The sequence below is a fragment of the Herpailurus yagouaroundi genome, unplaced genomic scaffold, assembly GCF_014898765.1.
Source record: "Herpailurus yagouaroundi ecotype Mexico unplaced genomic scaffold, PumYag 184, whole genome shotgun sequence".
NCBI lineage: Eukaryota > Metazoa > Chordata > Mammalia > Carnivora > Felidae > Herpailurus > Herpailurus yagouaroundi.
In genome coordinates this window covers 13,617,766-13,637,300 of record NW_024412415.1, presented here as the reverse complement: position 1 = coordinate 13,637,300, position 19,535 = coordinate 13,617,766, and the positions used below count along the sequence as shown (strand labels likewise).

Sequence of the window (19,535 nt, the reverse complement as noted above, 5' to 3'; positions counted from 1 at the left end):
ATCATATTCAGATTTACTCTATCTACTTCATATAGCATCAGTACCAATTTTCCAAGACATGAGGAGGTTTAACATTGACCAATATTGTGGGTCGTCTCTCATATATCAAAATGTTTTTAGAAACTGGTGTCAATGTATAGTAAGTCAGCTTACAGTAATATTTTTACTTACAAAATTTGTCCAAGTAAAAATAAAGAGGGACCAACACTTCATCTTTACCTCTTCTAACATTTATTCATTCCTTATACCATGGTTTATAGTCTCCTCTCCCCCATTCAAATGAGAACTCTTTGTCAGATTCATTTCTGATTTTCATTTCAGGTTTCTTAAGCTCTACTACTTGCTTTGCCCCAAGAAGTATTCAGTACATGGTCAGTGAATTAATACATAAATTTAAAAAAATAAGCTGAAGACAGAGATAGTGTCTCAGACATTTACTCTGGACATATTTTCCAAGTAATCATAAAACTGACAGGCTCTAATTTAACCAAGACTTATGGTAGATAAAAATATTATTCCATTAAGATTTGTTTTATTTCATCATAAATAGATCGATAGAAACAATTGAAAGTACAGTGCATTTTTATTTTCAAAACAAATTTCCTTTTTTTCTATTACTTAGAATATATGCAACATTTTAAAGCTCCATATATGTTCCAATTTCTTCCTTTTATATTTCCATGGCACACATCTATTTTAATTTCCTGTAGGAACTATAGGTTTTAGTAAATAGGACTCTTGTCTCTAGACATGGAATGTTGTAAGTGCACTTTCCTAGATGGTATAGTTACTCTGTAAACAAATAACTCTGAGCAAGATCACAATTCCATACTACTCTATACGCTGTGTTCTATTTGCTGCTTCACGTGTTTCCCTCGCTAGGCTTTCACTGATTTTCTACTTAAACTTTCGTAAAGTTGCAAAATTCTCGGAGTAGAAAAATCATTCTACGAGCTAGTTTTGTTATATTAGAAACAAGTGGAGACTGTGAGTTTCTTGTCTATCAGTTAAAGGCAAACAACTGTTGCCTGGTCCCAATGGTTGGTGTTATTTTTAAATGATTTTAGGATTACTTAGTACTCAAAGCAATAAAAACATTTGCAAATAGTAACGTCAAGCACCAGTCATTTTTAGACAACTCCCATCCCCAATGCATACACAAATACTTATTCCAGGCAAAGTAAGACTGTGAAAGAACAGAATTAGAGCTTGGTGCTGGATCCTTGAAGCCTGAGGAAAAAAATCCATATTCTAATTTATTTACTGCAGTGGTGAATATGTCATATATACCAAGACACATTATAGAATATCAAAAACATGGAGTATAATTTCTCACATAAGGAAAAAAAATGGTTCCTTTATTCTGTGGATTTGTACTTGCTGTTTTTCTTTGGTATGTCATCTAAGGGTTTAATTGTAGTATATGTTTCTTTGATGAAGACTAGAAGTTTCATTAGACAAGGTCCCAGGTGAGCTAGCAAGTATGTTATTAGGTGTACTCTCACTAAGAAAGCAAGGAAGCAGATTTAGAATGAATGTAAGCATTCAGATAATTCTTAGAACAAGAAAGACTAATTGTGAGTAATCTTTCTTCTTGTTGTTTTAAGAATGCCTGAGAGAAGGCGATGGTAAAGATTATTTATCAGTGCAATAAGTTTGAGTTCTAGGCCTCAAGGCAGCTATATGTTTCTTAAATACACAAACACACTTAGGAGAACCTCCACCTTTGGTCTCCTGCAAAGTGGGTGGTTCACTTTTATCTGAGAGTTCTACCACTGAAATCCAGAGTTAGATGTTCCCCAAGCACAAGAAGTGTGACCCATAAATCTATAATGTGCAGTACAACACACACTTTACAGTGACTCAGAGTCAATCAGAAGGAACAGAAACTCCGCTTAGAGCACTTATTTTAGCAAAAGGCCAAACCTCACCTTTCATTTATATGTCTTTGTTAAAGGCTCTTTAGCCCAAGGGTCTTTTCTTCTTTCTCTTACCAATTTCCTTTGAGTGTTGGCCTTCCGTTTCAACTGAGTTATTTTGATGATAATGTTTCCTTTAAGATGATTATTTGTTTAAAGTTCAAGCTAATAAAAGTAACTTATCCCACTAAAAATATTCTGGGGAGCAGAACAACATTTTAGGATGTTAATTGCTCATGTTACCAGTCATCCATGAAACATATGCCGAAAATGCTCTTTAAGGTTCCAAAATGTCTCCTGCAGCTATAAATCTTTTACAGGTACAATTATGTGGGAACAGAAATAAGAAAAAGTGCATCCAACATCTGGAGTCAGATGGTTTACTGAAGTAAAATTACAAAATTAAATTTAAATGAACTTAATTAAAAAGAGGAGGGGGATCCAATTTAATGTGGACATTCATCATGTCCTCATTGAAGTTTATTCTAGCACCGGAAAAATACAATAGTCTGAATACAAAAGTTGGATAAAGCCTCTAATGGAGTGTGAAAAGATGACCAAAGAGACACAGTCAGGCAGAATATATTCTCTTTTCCCCCCTGCTATTTTAATGACATGGAATACCCAATTGTTTTGAAAAGACAATATCAATCAAGAAACTGAGCTTGGAAACTTATCTGTTTCAACCGTCTCTTGTTTAGAGTTTCATTATACAGATTTCGTCACTTAAGGATGGTGATTAGCAGGTTTGGTTTTAATTCAATGATGCAGGACTGAAGACTCTTAACAATATGCAGAAAAAAATGTCCAAACAAGAAAGGGTTAATTTCAAATCACCTGCCATTTAGTTTTCATTCTCTACAATCATCATCATCAAAATACCGACTGCCTTTAATACTGTGGTACTGAGCTCTCCTTGCTCACTGATCAGTTTCTGACTCCTAGTTCTTAAACATTCTTAGTCTTAGTTCTATGCTATGCCTATGTGAGGGAGACATGTTAAGAAATAAAATTGTATTATATATCATAATTAGGTATCTATAGTTATATGAAAACAATAGCATTTTATTTTACTAAACTGATTGACAGATTTTAGAAAAGACAGTCGATGTTATTTGGCAGGTTTTTCTCCTTGGTGGTTCTACATATGGTGGGCACTGCCACAAGTTTGGTTTATGAAAACTTTATACCGTCGGCTGATACTCAGATTCCCATTAACTTTCCCTTGTTCCACATAAATATTTAGTTTTCTCCTACATATCATAAGCACCTTTCCTTCAGATCCTCCTTATCTAAAAGCGACTCCTAACGTCTCTCCTTCCCAATCAGAAAGCTCAGCTAATATGGCACACATGCACTGGTCAAGTGGAGAGAAAAGGCAGAAAATGCTTAAGTATAAAAAAGGAGTAAACATTTGAGGTGACCAGAGAAACAGAAAACAGGAAAACTAACCAACTACCTGAGGCTGAAACCAAGGAGCACAAGATGAGGGCATATTTGTTGAGCACATACTATTCATAGCAGTGAGCTGAACACTTTCAAATACATGAGAACAGTTAACCCAGCAACCCTGTGATAAGAAAACAGAGAATAACAACACTTACATAACTTCCTCAACATTGTACAGCTAGTAAGTAGCAAAGCCAGAATTCAAATACCAGCCCTTTGATGTCACATCCCATGCTCTTACCTCTCACACTGCCCTCAGATATTGCAGCTGCTGGGAACCATATTAAAGGAGACTGAAGAGTATAACAAGAAGATTGAATCTTATCTTGGTGTGGGGAGAGAGGAATAACCAGTGGTATAGGTGAGAATGAATAATGAATAATTTTAACTGGTAAGAAAAGTTCATTCATCTAAATCATGTTTTCTTCACTGACTCATAGCATTTGCTTCCCATAAAAAGTACAAAAATAATACACTTAAAAATTTTTGCAATATTTCTACATTTAGGAAAAGAAGAGAAATAGCAATTTTATAATTCACAAAAACCCCACGGATACTGATGGTCTGTGTCGCTGTGATCCCATTCTATTCATAATCTATTTCGTATGTATATATTTTATTTTTTCAGAGAACTGAATACTTGCTCCTAAAGCTACAAACATAAAACAGCTTTATTTTTCAGAGATACTGGACCTGAAGCTTTAATTACAACTTGCATTTTATTTTAGTCCCATAGACTGGCCAGCTACAAGTGCCTCCAAAAATTGTATGAGTATTACCATCTCTCTCAAAAAAATGTTGATTTTAAAAGCGTCTTAGAGGGTAAGAGAAAAAGTTAAGAGGCATTTATGGCTCTGCTAAAGTTCTCAAGTCAGTTCTGTAAAGAAAGAAAGTCAGGACAAAAGAAAGGGTCACTAGAACATGCAAAGCACATACCTTCACTCAGTTCAGAGCACATGACATTGAAGATGAGCAAAACTGTAAGGTAACCAGTATTTTAGAGAATGCACAGGATGAGAGAATGCAGTACTTCTAAAGAAAAGTGGAGAACACAGTGGTGTTGACAGTTATTCATTCACTCACTGTATCATGGAACAGATAGGCCAGAGGAGAAAAATGGGGAAGAGAGGAAGGGTTTATAAGTAGGTTAGTGGGTGAAAAATCACAAAATGAGATGATTAAAGTACAATGAGTTTCTCACTTGAGTCTATACCTGATGTATCCAAAGAGTGCAATGTTCTAATGATAAAAAAAAAAAAAAGTTACGGGGGTCTTATGATTAAACGTGAACTACTATTTTCTATAATGATGAACTCAGAGGGAGCCAGCCCACTCAGTGTGAGACAACTTTACTGAAAACCACTGTTTGGCTCAAGTCAAGAGAGTATCTGTGTGTTCTGAGTCATTCCACTCCTTTGAAGGACAACTGTCTCCTTAGCAACAAAGTGGGAACCTCAGAACCCTTCATGTTCTTGGAAAGGTCTGCTTCACCATCCTTGAATCTTGCATTCAACACTCTCCTTGCCCTGAACACTTACAGCCTCACCACTATTTGTGAGGGCGGTGGGGACAGCTATCATCAGGCCTCTGCCTGTCAGTTACTGTCATCTCTTGTCCTTTCTTCTCTAATACCCACAGGATTTTGTTCACTACTTTTTCTGACCCTGGCCCCACATATTTTGACACCTTTTCCCTGACCTCTCTGGGGCTTCAGATCAATCACCGGTAAGTCCGCTTATTCTCAACTTCCTTTGGCAATGTCCCTTTCACTTTTTGCACTAGTTGAAACCTGGCTCTCCTGGATAACAATGATTCCACTTAATCCCTTCCAAGAGTAGCTTTTCTTCTCAAAGATCCCTCTTACCAAGGAGCCTGAAAGTATGTTAGGTGTTGTCCAAGGTCCTCATTACTGCACCTAGAACTTTCTCTCTTCTTCATCTATAAAATTCTGGCTTTCACTTCCATGTCTTCAGGCTACGCCATCGTCTACTCATGCAGGTACTTCTTTACTATTCTCCAGTTCATTCCTCCTCCATTAACTGAAAGTTTTAGTGCCTGGCTCATGATTATTGTCTCTAATACTACTCTTATTTAATTTTTGGACATTTCCATATACAATGGGATGACCCCTTCAACATCCTGTCCTCTCAGTTCCTGGACTTCCTCTCTTCCAAAAATTTCATCAGCTATCCTTCCTGACCCACTCACTTATACAGTCTTACCTTTAACATTGTTGTTACCAGTACCTACATCTCCTGAAAAATCTTTCCCTATCACAACCTTTCTCTAATCACCTTTTATCTCTCCCGCTCACTCCCTTTAACATCTCAAACCCTACAATTCTGCAAGCCCACCAGGACCTAAAAGCACTCTCTTAGTGTCCCTGGGTTACCTTCCTCATGATATCCTCTCTTGTCTCCTTGCCAGCTTAAGTTGACTAGATCATCATTATAACCATATCATAACTCTTTTTTTTTTTCAACATTTATTTATTTTTGGGACAGAGAGAGACAGAGCATGAACGGGGGAGGGGCAGAGAGAGAGGGAGACACAGAATCGGAAACAGGCTCCAGGCTCTGAGCCATCAGCCCAGAGCCCGACGCGGGACTCGAACTCATGGACCGTGAGATCGTGACCTGGCTGAAGTCGGACGCTTAACCGACTGCGCCACCCAGGCGCCCCACCATATCATAACTCTTTTTTTTTGCTTTGGTGAACTTTCCTGGTGAAATCAGAGCCCATATTAAAGTCAATCAGGCAACCCCTCAGTGCCTACATTCATGCAGTCTGGTATGATGTTTGGTAGATAATCAAATGAGAACTTCCACACACTCACATTGCCACATCTGTACCTACCCTCAAGTCTCCAGTTACTGTGGATAAGTTATCCATGCTGTTAGTCAAGTTTAGCCTCTCCACTAAGTCACCCTGTCCTCTCCTCTTACTAGAATTACTGCAGCATGCTCCTAAGTGATCTCCCCACTTACATCCTTCCTGCCTGCCCACTCCATATGTTCCCTCCTATTGTCCACGTTCAACATGGCAGCCAGAGTGATCCCCATAAAAGTTTAAGTTAGATCCATCATGCCACTCCTCTACTCAAAACCTCCAAAGACTTCCTGTCTCACTGAGTAAGAGCCAACTCTTCCATGGCACTAGTGCCCTGCATGATCTGATTCCACACTGCCTCTATATCTTGCCTACTACCTCTCCCTCTTTCACTCTGATCCAACCTCAATGGCTTCCTTTCTGATTTACAAATATGCCAGGCACCCTTTTGTTGCAGAGCCTTTGCACTCACTGCCTTTGTTATCACTGCCTAGGAAATTCTAGAGAGAAGTATGGCTTGCTTCCTCATTTCCTTCAAACCTTGTTTCAAAAGGTCTCAAAAGATCTACCTAGAAAAGCTTTACTAGGCTACTCTATCTGTAATTCAACACCTGCCCCACCCTGCCCTTCACGCCTCCTTCTCTATTTTTTCTCTCTAGCACCCATCTATATATAAAATACATATGGGTGTATAAAATATATATACACTATATCTTTTAGATTTGTATCTTCCTTACTGCTCATCTTTTCTACTAGAAAGTAATCCATGGAAGCAAGAGTTTTTATCTGTTGGGTTTACTTCAGTATCCCCAGTACACAAAATAATGCCTAGCAAGGCCTACTTGGTGATCAATAAATATTTGTTCAATGAAAGAATCAACAAATAAATGGGTGTATGAATGACTAGGAAAAGAGAAAACAGAAAGTTATAAATGTTTTTCACACGGAAAATTAATATTTAGAGATGTCTAATTTACTATGAAATCTCCTGTGTATGAAGTCGGGATTTTCAGAGAATCCTAGGATACAACAGTTGTCACAGTGATGCAGTGACAATATAACAATATAGCTCACTGAGCAACACAAAAACACCAAGATTAAAGTAAATCCTTGAACAATTCTAAAATTACCATGTTTAATCTTAGCAATAACTGTCACTCCTTGAGAAAAGAGTTTTCATAGATCTTCCTCTTTTGGTTTAACTTGCAAAAGTTTCACTTCTGTTGATGTCTACTTCCTACTTTCTCAGACATACTCTCTCTCTCTCTCTCTTTCTCTTTCTCTCTCTCTCTCTCTCTCTCTCTCTCTCTCTCTCTCTCTCACACACACACACACACACACACACACACACACACAATAATCAGATAAAGTCTAAAAGCTGACATACATGACCCAGGAGTGGGATGTCAGAACATGTCTTCTTGCCTAATATTACAATGTAATTGCAGTATGCTTACATAATTTATGTTTCCCAGCTCTCCTTGACCTCCACACTCCAAAACAGACAAAATGTATATTTTTAAGCTTTTAAAATGTTTTCCAGGATCATATTCGTGCCCTTACAATATATTTTTATAATGTGTCTTTAGATAGTTAATTAGAATTTTTTGCAGATGGTTGATAAAATGCCAGAGAACACATTATTAAAACTATTCCTCCCCTTCTCCCTTAATTCTGTAGAATCCTCCAGTGATATATAAAGGTTGTCTTTTATCAGAGGCTCTAAATCTATCCCAATTTTCCATAAGTCATTGCGCTCTAATGACATTTTGTCAGATGCAAAACTTAAAAATAAAAGGAGAAAATTCACTCTTGACTTTATTACACCAAAAATGTCTGAGTGATAGATGGGACCATTGCAGATATGGTGGTTTTCTGGTTCCTATTGTTAACCATGGGTTATTTTGATCAGCTGCAAAGTAATAGTGGGTGACTAGAATAGAAAATACTCACAGTTTTCTGGAGCTTCAGTAAAATGCTAATGGAAGTAACTGAGATTTTTGAGACCTTACTTGAATTTCTATCAATTTCCATCATTTCATGATGCCATTACTGGGAAGGGTCTTAAGGATTCATTTTTGTTGATTATATGTCATCCCCATTTTATCTTTGGGGAGAAGCAGAGGTCAATGATTGAAAAGAGAAATTACCTTTTGAGTTGGGAATACTGAAAATAATAGTATCCATATCGGCCAGATCCCAAAAAAAATTGTTTCACTGAGTTGTCAGCAGTATGGTCTGCTGTGATGATTAAAAACTACAATTTTCAGGCTAATTGGGTCAGTCATAAACACATGGAAATCTGTATGGAGTACCCTGAGATTGCCTTTTCCATATTTAACTTTATTCCTTTCTTAATTCTCTTTGGTTACTCTTCCAGATTAGTTGCAGAATTTTGTGACCCAAAGAAAATTTAAACTAGGTTCTAACATAAGGACAGAATGGGGCATACAAAGCTTGAAGGATCTTCATAGACAAAATCTGGTAGGAATGAGGGTGGGTTTAACAGAGAATGTAAAAATGATACTACCATGTAGTTGGAGGTCTTGGGACCGGGGAAGAAGATGATAGTACATGCAGGTAAATATCTCCACAAGAGTGAACTTTGGATGGTGTTCAAATTTTATCCCTAAAAAAACTAAATGGATGATACCCTTGGTTGGTGTTTCATATGTCAGCCAATTTATCTGACCCAAAGCCATTATGTTAATATCCTCTGGCACTTTGGACAAAAATGTGGACTACTATGTTTAACTTCACCCATTATTAATAGCCCTGATTGCTTCTAACATTAGTACATAAACTGGGAACTCTGGAAGATTTTCTGTAACGTGTGTAACGTTGGAATTTCCTGTTTATTATCTAGGTGATGTTTTCCAATAATTATGGCTTTGTTTTTAAAGGACGTGTGATGAACAGTTCTTTGCAGGGGCAAAGACTATCGTGTGTTCAAGCAAATTGTGTTTTTTGACCCAAGGCACTTCCACCCCCCAATTCATATTGACTATCTATGCTTGTAATGAAATGGAGTCAGAAAGTAAACTCAGGGCTATGGGGGTATATTTGTCTTAGAGATCAAACACTTAAAGCGGAATTTATGGAAGCAGAAGGCTGTGGGTCAATATCAAAAATAAAACCAAAACCTGGATTTGTAAACAAGTAAAGGGCTTTCTGAGGTGTGAAGGAGAAGGGAAAGGAGACTGGGAGGGGGTGGAGAGGAAGATAAGGGGCGGGAAGATAGCAGAGATTCCAGTTTAGTAAAAAGTATATATCTGAAAAAATAGAGGGAGAGAGGCCTGAGAAAGACTGATTCACCTCAAAGATCATCAACCCAAGAGACCTTTTTCTCCCCATCTTGCTGACAGGGATGTATTGTAAATATTTCTTCACTCTCACGCATGTTCTCCTTTCAGAGTAATTCTAGGACACTGAAATTTGGGGTCAGTGCAGCATAAACACTAGAGACAGGTTCAGACACAAGTCAGAGGCAGTTATCACAATTTAGAGAAAAAACAAATATATTAGAGCTCAGAGCAATTCTAAGCCTTTGTTCAATATAAAGGCATCTATGAACACCTATTAAGAGCCTTTTTGACTATTTTCAAATCAGACAAGTGCTATTAATAAGGAATCAACTTTCTAGCAATACTAAGTTCTGTGTCATGATTTTAAGTTCTTCAAAGACTTTTCCTTTTATTATGTTATCTTTGTATAAACCTACAGAGGAATATAATGAGTATTAACCTTATTTTATAGATTAAAAACTAAGGTCCAAGAGTTAACTGAATATTTAAGATTTTGGAAGCAAAACAAGGAAAAAAAACAAAAAAACAAAACTTGTCTAGCTAAGTCAGCTATAATGTCAGGTTTAGAATTTAGGTCCACTGATTCTTAAATCATTGCTCTTTCTATTATACCACTCAACATCAATGTATTCTTTCTGAAACAAGTCTGTCTGGCTGACAAAGTGTTCTCATACTGCACAAGTGGCACAGGATTCAGTACCCCTGATTCTCTACAGCGATTAGGAGATCCACGGCTAGTTTCAAGAAAACCTTCCCATATCCCAAAGGATACAGATCAGTGTAGCATGATCTATTAGGTTTCTCTCATAGGCTTTCACTCTTGATAACAAAACACATAATTCGATATTCAGAGCTCAGATGAAACTGTGACTTCTGTGGTCCAGAAGTGAGTTACTAGACCACTTCCACGGAGGTTTATTGTTTCATCAAGGCCATGCCTCTTCTACTTTTATTTTTCTCCTCAAATTGCCCAGCCTTGGGGATTTTAAAAAGCCATGTTCAGTTTAAATCCAGCCCTTCTGATATTTGAGATTTAATGACTTTCATTAGGATGTTATCTTGAATTCCATGTATATATGAGAAACCATGACTTATGTATGGGAATTAGAACTTGGTGGTAGTTCCTAGAAAGCACATCTAAATCATGAAATATAACATTAAACTCAAATGCAAAGTAATTTAATTTTTAAAAGGAATGTGGTATTCAGATAAAAGAAACCATAATAGTACATTCATTTACTTTTATATGTACGAAAGTATGAAGTTGTACCGTCATTTTCAGGTATCAGTTTAAGTAATGTATTTTCCAGGCTATTTAATAATCATTCTTCCATTGTTCCATAAATAGATTATGTGAATACAAGCTGTTAAACTAAAAGTTACTGCAATAATATAAGTGAATAAAACAGCAGGGCAATTTGAGAGGAATGTACTCAGAAGACTAAATATGAATACTGAACTGCCAAAATATATCATTTGAAAATTCACAGGTATAAGGCCATGTGCGGTATACAAAAATGGACAAGTGAGTTGGTTAAATCACATTTTGTTCAATGTATCACAGAACTGCTACAAGGCCATATGAAAATGGAGATTGAAACATATGTGGAAAATATACCAAAATGGTAGCCATCAGACAACTGAAAATGCCAAATATAGTCTCACCCTATGAAGATCTGGTTCAACTTGAAGTTGGTAATGGAATGGGAATTATTGCTAAATTTAACCTTTTAAGTTCAAAAGTTCAGGGTCCAAAAAATTACCTATGGCCTAGATGATCTTGTTTGGCTCCAGTTAACCACATCATGGTGCATTTTCTACTTTATATTTGAAATGTATCCAGACAATGTTCTATTCTGTAAAATATGGAATGCTGAAATAATACTTTATTCAATATTACATTTCAGCCTCAGGTCTAAGACTGTGTGTGTGAACACACATATGTAAACACACAGATACACACACACACACACACACACAAACACACACACACAGTGGAAGACTTCTCTTTTGAAAACAATCTTCTAATAACACAATTTGCCATCCATCTACCAATATATTCATCATCATGACTTTCTCTTTTTAAGAAACATCACATGGTTGTACCTCTAATATCAACAAATATGCAGTATATCACCACACCACCAGCATTAGGCACTCTTCATTTTTATGCAATAAGTTAATTGAGCACGGATTTTATTCTTTTAGAAACCCAATCTCTGGATCCATATTGAGGTCATGACTGTCTTTTAAGGTACTGAAGACAGAATCACTTCCTCTTTCTTTTTCCCCACTGATCTTAAACTTTGTGTCCCTATGTGCTCTGATAATCATCTCTTCTGAATAGACACAGTTCAAAATGGAAACCATTTCCCCCACTTGGTCCAACTATAGAGAAATAAAAAAAAAATTAAAATTACTTAGTTTCCCTATTCCACCAACCCAAACAATAGTAAATTCAATATTTATGGAGTATGGATTTCTCTTGTGTTTACTGTGATTTTATACAAGGTAATTAGAGACCTGTATGGGTCAAAAACTATTATACATAAAATACTTCATTTTCATATATAGTGAAAAAAGCCAGAACCCAGTAATATTTAATGTCCTGCATTGTTGTATCTTTAAATCTTACCACCACAGGCAAATGTGAAAATCCTTAAATTGCTGTCCTCAGTGTTCCCATCTCAACTGGCATATGCTCAGGTTGGCGATCCTGCCAAAAGTCAAAGGAAAACGTTTATGAGACAGAGTCTGATGGACGATTATTTTAATCCTGCATGTCCAGCACTGCCGGCAAGCTTGGTTTATGAATGCCTGCTGCTGTTTTAATGATAAGACCTCTTAAACACAGCTGAATGCAGTGCAACCAATGGATTTTCTTTTTTTTTTTTCCCTTCCCTAACTGACTGATTATTGATCTCCACCTGAATGTTCCTATTGAGAATAGGAACCATTCATGAATACAAGCAGGAGGAATAATGGCACACTGCATGGGTAGTTTTAATAAACTGCAATAGTTTCTGTGGGGAAAAAAAAAAGGAACCAATCCAATCTTAATAAAGTATGTGCTTACATGACTGAAACTGAAAAGTCTGTGGGCATTCTGTGGGCCAAGCGTTGGATAGTCTAGGGCATCTGGGCTTTGACTGAGTGACACATCAGAGTGAATATAGGACCCTAAGGACACCCTAGATTACTACTTCCAAGTTCTCTCTATTGCTCTTAGAATAGAAGCTTTGAAGGCAAGAATGGACAGATCTGATGATGACACTACTGGAACAGGGGGATTTGAATCCAAAGTGGCTATATAGAAATACAAGGCATGTGAACCCACTGGGAAACTCAAGAATCCAAAACCTAAATATAGGAGGGTGAAAAGTAGATGAATAAATATCTCCAGGAGTTCTCTGAAGCTGCTTAGAAAACCAGAGAAGTCTTAGGTCAGGAATGGGCGGTCTATTGGACTTAACCCACAGCCTACAACACTCAACTGACTACAGATCTTTCAGACACACTCTGGGCTTCTAGGGATTTCACTGGTGGGAGGGTACCCAAGATATGTACTTCAAACGCATCAGAGTAACTCAGTAGTTTGGTCCAAAGTAACAGATATCCATTCACTTGTTGACCACAGATTTTTTTTTTTCTTTCACATTCAGATCTAAGGTGTTTTCAAGTTAGGAAATGTCAGACATGTTAATTTTTTTTCTTTTTTAGTTTATTTATTTATTATGAGAGAGAGCAAGTTCAAGTGTGAGTGGGGGAGGGGCAAAGAGAGAGGGAGAGAGAGAGAATCTCAAGCAGGCTCTGCATGGACAGTGATGGATTCAGGGTGCGAACTGCGAGGTCATGACGTGAGCTGAAATTGAGAGTTGGGCTCTTAACCAACTGAGCCCCCCTGGTGCCCCAGATATGGTAATTCTTATATGGGTTTTTATTCTACCAGTGTATGAGTGTGTGTGTTATTTGTTTGATGCTAAGAGGAGACATAAATTCTATATTCACTATTTGCTAAAGTAAGTTTTGGAATTATACAGTTGATACTTCTATATTAAAAAAAAAAAACAAAGCAGAACTATGGGAATAATTCTTCAATGGCAAGAGAATATGCAATTGTGAAGATAAAAATAAGTGTATATATTGAGGAATCTCCCTTCAGATGAGGGCCAAAGAGAAGTCTCTACACCCTGCACAGTGCCCATCATGGCATTAACCATACCACAGCCCCTCCTGTCCTTATATTTCAATTGAGCAGAAAAAGTTTTTTTGTTGGAAAAATACAAGATTACAAACTTTAGCATAATACACTCATGTTTCTCAAATATGCTTTCTAAATTCTGCATTAACCTAACGTTTTAAAGACCAAGAGTTATTTAGGATAGAATGATCCTTGTGTTAGTATTATTAAAGACTGAAAATATTTGGGCACATATTGAGGAAGGCACTTTTCAAATGTGGGTATAAAGATTCAACTCTAGAACCAATTAGTGGAGACCACTTTCAGACCCAGTTAATGAGAGAAACTTTTTTAGCCAGCTCCTTCTCGTGTTTTCTGGCTACAGTTGAGATAAGTCAAGCACTGAATTTAGCAGAAGTATATGTAAGAGGAACAACAGCTGTGATATTTAAAAGGGGAACTGGCTTTTTTAAAAATCAGACACTGCCAACGACAAAACAGGTAAGACTTATTTGGAGAGAGATACAAACCCAAACTTGTTCCAGTTGTGTTGAGATGCTTTTCTGCACAAATAAAGTTACTAAACCAAAAAAAGCCAAAGGCATGCTTTCTATTGCATGTAACTATGTCGCTTTTTAACATCTGATTCCAGCATCTACTTTGAGTAATAAAGTGTAGCATAAAAGCTCTTCATCTGAAATCCTAGAATCCCCCCCCCCCCCCCCTTCCCCCTTAAACAATGTGCAAATGTTATGTGTTCCTGTGAGGCATTTGGCCTCCATCCATCCCCCACTCCCAGAAGGTCTACAGCAGCCGTGGGATTTTTAAGATGGACACTGACTCATAAGGCTCAGAACTTTTGGATTGGCAGTCTAAGGATGTTGGTTCTAATCCTAGCTCTGCTTCTAACTCGACTTCAGCAAATGACTTCACCTCTCGACACCTCAGTTTTCTCATCTGTGAAATGAGAAAGCTAAACTAGAAAAATCTAAGTATCCTTCTGGCTCCTCCATTCTAGGAAAAGACAGTAAAACTGGGAGGACTGAGATAGAAGGGATATTTCCATGTCCATTGGCCTAATCTCCTCATTTATGGGGAAGAAAATAAAGCCCAGAGAGCTTTTCAAACAATATCTTATGCTGAGAGATCAAGGACTGAACCCAGAATTTCAGACTCATCCATCAATTCACTCTTTATTCTAACATACAAAAAGTTTATAAAGCTGTATTCCCAGCTCATGGTTTTACTCATTGACCAAGGGAATATTTCAAACAGGATTTTACTTTCTTGGCTGGGAGAGGGGTACAATGTGTCCTTTGGGGTTCTCTCCCAGATTTTCACAGGGAGGGAACATATGTTCGGGTCCCCAGAGAATTGTGCTCCCACACTCACAGCTGTACAACAGACAAGAAAAAGCTGTCTACAAGCTTAAAAAAAAAGAATCAGCATTTGCAAAAGTGCTCTGGGGTATCTTCAGGAAGTGTTCCAGGAGAATTACTATTATAAAACCATTGCTAGGTTCTCTTCTTCTGGATCCTACTTCGCACTCAGACATTAATATTTTAGGCACATCAGTGATATTCATTTACTCATCCAAAGTTCAACAATCAGCAAATACACCCGGCAACAGCAGACTGAGTCCTTGCTCTCATTCAGATTACTGTCCAGCAAGGAACTGTGCATCCTGGAAAGTCTGCTGCATTCCTGTCAGTGTGAAGGGCCAGGGAGAGGCACCGCCTTCCCAAGAAAGGCACCGCCGATGCTTCCTTTAAGTTGCCCTTTTTCAAATTTTCAAACAAAGTTCAGGAGAATCTCTATTATCTTAGTGTGCATCAGTTTACCCAGATAGCTTTTGTTGAACCTAATAAAGCATTAGACTCTGTATGTCTTTCCTCATTCTCTCAAAACCCATTTGCTTATCAAATTCTCCTTGTTCAATTTCCCAGCATGGCTTTATCGCACCTACCTAAGAATGTCCAGAGCAATCTCACTTATTCCTCTCACACAGAACTTGAAGCGTAGGAATTCTAGAGCTTCACTAATATACGGGAATGGTAAGTCATAGAGTCTAACTTCATTTTACGCATAGGAAACAGTGGTGTGGAAAGACAAAGTTGCAGAGTAACCGTTAATGAATTATTACAAATCAAAGGAAAAGAACAGGAGAGCAAAAAAGCATTTGCTGTGCACTATGTTCTTTGGAAGATATTTTAAATACACTATTTCAACTAGTTCTCAGTAAGATCTTGCTCAGGATGTATATTATTATCACCATTTACAGATGCAGTAAGCAAGTAGCAGCGTGAATAACTTAAACCAGACCAAACAACTGCAAGTGGTAGTTGGCAGAGGGGGGTTTCAAACCTAGCTCTGCCTGAGGACGCCAGACTGTGCCCAAGGCAGTCCCTTTCCAACAGTCCCCTCTACAACATGGGGTGGCACAGGGATGAGACATGAAAGCCTGGAAATTCACAGAGAAAGGGGATTTGGGCAGCCCCAGCACCAAACCACAGGCCCTCAACAACTCGGTCAAATGCCCGATCGATTGCATACTTCTAAGACCAATTCTCTCTCCACTATGAAGGGCCGAGAAGATGAAGAAAGGCATGAGAATGCCCTTTTTGTCAGAAAGAAAGCCAGGAAGACTGGCTGAATTGCAAGTATCTGAGCTTCTGGCTGCTTATCAATCAAATGGGCATCGGTAATCACGTTAAAACTTTAAGCTTCAGGAATGGTAACAGCCCTGCAGTTGTAAAATGTAAAAAACTGCAAGTTTCCACCTTCTATCTACCACTCTCAAAGGGAACACAGGATCCCCTGATTCTTTTTTCCAAATATTATCCACCTTATACACATATGAGCTATTGGGCAGTTTTTCACTCCAAAAGGTGGACAGGAATTGGGCTTGATGGGTAAATGCAGCCGTTCCTCTGAGAAACAGCAACATGCCCTATCAGTTGAACAGTTGTCAGTCCAAAATTTATGGATTTACATTTATAGTCCAATTTTTTAAATCAGGAAATCGAAGCTAAATGAAGTGTCCCAGATAATGTGTCACAATGTAAAAACAATACAAGTTGAATTTATTGAGGGCTTGCTGTGTATGGGTGGCACACCATTGCAGAGGTTATGTAAATTTGCTTACTTAGTCTGCATAATGACTCCATGAAGTAGGCATTATTATCTTTATACAAATGAATAATCCAAGGATTAAAGTGGGTAAAATGACTTGCCTAAGGTCATAAAACAAGTTAATACCAGAGCTAGGATTCAAATCCAGGTTTAAATCAAAGCCCACAGTCTCAACCAAAATCTGACCTCAATTCTAAATAAAGTAATCTGATTTCCAGAGATGTCCTCATTGTCTGAGCATCCAGACTCTGTAGCCTGCCATGCCTTGCCTTTTGTGACATACTGCGGCCTCGGTATCATACTCTCAAACACAGAAAGGTTCAAGTTATTGACACTTATGGTCAAAATGTGTTAGTGCCACTCTCCATAATCATATAGTTCAAGCAAAATGATGTCAAGTGATGTAGTTACTTGATTTTGTTTCCCTTGTTGTCTTTGTGTAGACTGAGCTTTGTTGCTTTTCTCACTTTGTCCTATAACCACTGATGGTTACCTACCTATATATGCACAAAGCTGTATATAACACATAATGTGCATGCTCAAACAAACCTTTTCCTTACCCCTTTCCTGGATTCAGAAAGAGAAAACTGAAAAACTGTAAAGACAAGAGTCAAGAAGGATACGTTAAAGATTTTTCCTTTCTAAGAGCAGTTCTCAGGTCCCCTTGCATATGGCGCCTGTGTGAATGAAAATGTGGCGTGTACTTGGGAAGTGCTGTAGGGCATGTGTCTCTGCATACATATGCATAATGTCCTTTTCACACTTTGGAGTTACCAGATGCCTGGTTCTGCTGGAAGGGGTTTGGTAACCCACTTGAAATCATGAGGATTCATAACTCATTTATGCAAGCCGCAGAACCCCTCTAGATGGCATCTCCTGCTCTAAAGAACGATTGAGAGAAAGATGTAATAGAGCTAAAAATGACAATGAAATATTAGCAGCCGCAGAGTTTCTAGGAGGCATTCTGGCTAGATGAGGGAATTATGCAAGTCAAAAGAAGAGCCTTAGGGCAACATGAGAAGCAAAAACAAAAGAAGTAAGAATGTCTAGGTGTCAAGGACTAATTTTGTTACCAAGGGAAAGGCCCTGAGGCACTGATTCATTTTATAGTCAGGTATGCAGCCCTCAACCTTGGACTCTCCCTACTAGTAAGTGCTGGGCAAAACTCCTCCTCTATTCACACCTGGCCTCTAAAATTCCCTAACCCTCTGAGGAAGTGTATGAAGGTGGACTAGGGGGGAGGGGGGTTGGTGGGTAGTTAGGATGCACTGAAGTTCTGCCTGAGGTGGGACTTTAGGCTCCGATCCTGGCACCATCCTCCAATCAAATCCTTCCTTGCTGGCTCTCAAGACTTTTTTCTGAGACACCAAGTTCATGCCCTCTCTCTCAACTTCTTCACACCTCCTCCCCACCAATAACACCTCAGTCAGGAAGGAGATTCCTGCTCCTAGAGGATAATACAAGTCCTTTATAATCCTGCCTGGTCTTTTCAATTCCGGACACATGGAGCTTCTTACATCTCCTAAAACACTTTCAGTTTACTGTGCTTTTGTTCTGATGTCCCCTCTTCCTTTCTCACTTCTCCTCTGGACAAATTTCCTACTCATTCTTTTAAGAAACTGTTGCCACATAAGTAGCTAGGTGAGGACTTGCTCAAACTCTAGGAAGGAACTAGTCATTCCCTCTGCTATATTCTCATGACACTGCAAACATCTCTACATGACCACCTAGCACTCTCCACTGGAATTATATTTATATATGTTTTAGCCTGAACAAAACTGAATTTCCGGAGTGCAAGAGCAATCCCTATAAATACATCTTTTTTATCCTCCATAGAGAGCAAAATATTGAAGATATATTAGCTTAATAAATATGTTGATTGAAAAAAAATGAATGAATGACCCCCTCATTACCCTCCCATGTGCTTTTAGTAAGTTAGCATGTGATTCTTCATCATTTTTAAATGTATTATAGTGGTGGTGATGTTGGAGAGAAAAGCTATCTCTAGAAGGCAACAGATCAGAGTACTGGCTTGGCATCTTTGTCCTGAAACCTATCCCTTTTGCCAACTTCTTCTTTACTATAAAGGACACCCCACTGCTATAATGCTAGGGCTTTCTCAGGACACAGGATTAAAGCTCCCAGGAGAGAGGCAGTGTTGTATGCTGCAAAGAGCTTGGGTTTTTCAATCAGATGGTCCTTGGCTCAAATCCAGGTGTGGCTTCCAGTAGTAACTGGAACCAGAGCAAGGTTCAGAATCTAGCTGAACTTCGGGTCCCTTTTTGGTAAAATAAGGATGAATACTTATCCTCTAAGGCTACTACCAAGATCAAATTAAATTATAGCTGTTAAGAACATCTCCTGTTTAAGTTCTCAGTAAACTGTAACATTTATTTTTTACATCCTCGGCCACAAACCCTCCACTTCTGAACCCTCACAAAGTTCTGTTTTTTTGTTTTTGTTTTTTGTTTTGTTTTTGTTTTTTCTAGAATAGGGATTATCCTCGGTGGAGTGGTTACAAGATGGTTTATATACCGGAATCATCTAGGGTGATTTTCCATGACCCCCCACGTTCCTTTCTAGAAACACTTGTATAGTATACTATGACTGTTACAGAGGAATATATATTTTATTTCTCAGAAGTTATCAGATAGAGGGGCGCCTGGGTGGTGCAGTCAGTTAAGCGTCCGACTTCAGCCAGGTCACGATCTCGCGGTCCGT

The 19,535-nt window shown here is 38.2% G+C and overlaps 1 protein-coding gene across 1 annotated transcript in view; it reads right to left on the bottom strand.

Moving 5' to 3' along the window:
- Nucleotides 1-19,535, bottom strand: part of SEMA6D (semaphorin 6D) — a 575,796-nt gene that overhangs the window by 363,591 nt on the left and 192,670 nt on the right. The window contains exon 2 of the mRNA XM_040492593.1: nt 12,138-12,218. The gene's annotated coding sequence lies outside the window, so the exon portion shown is untranslated. The remainder of the gene's footprint in view (nt 1-12,137; nt 12,219-19,535) is intronic.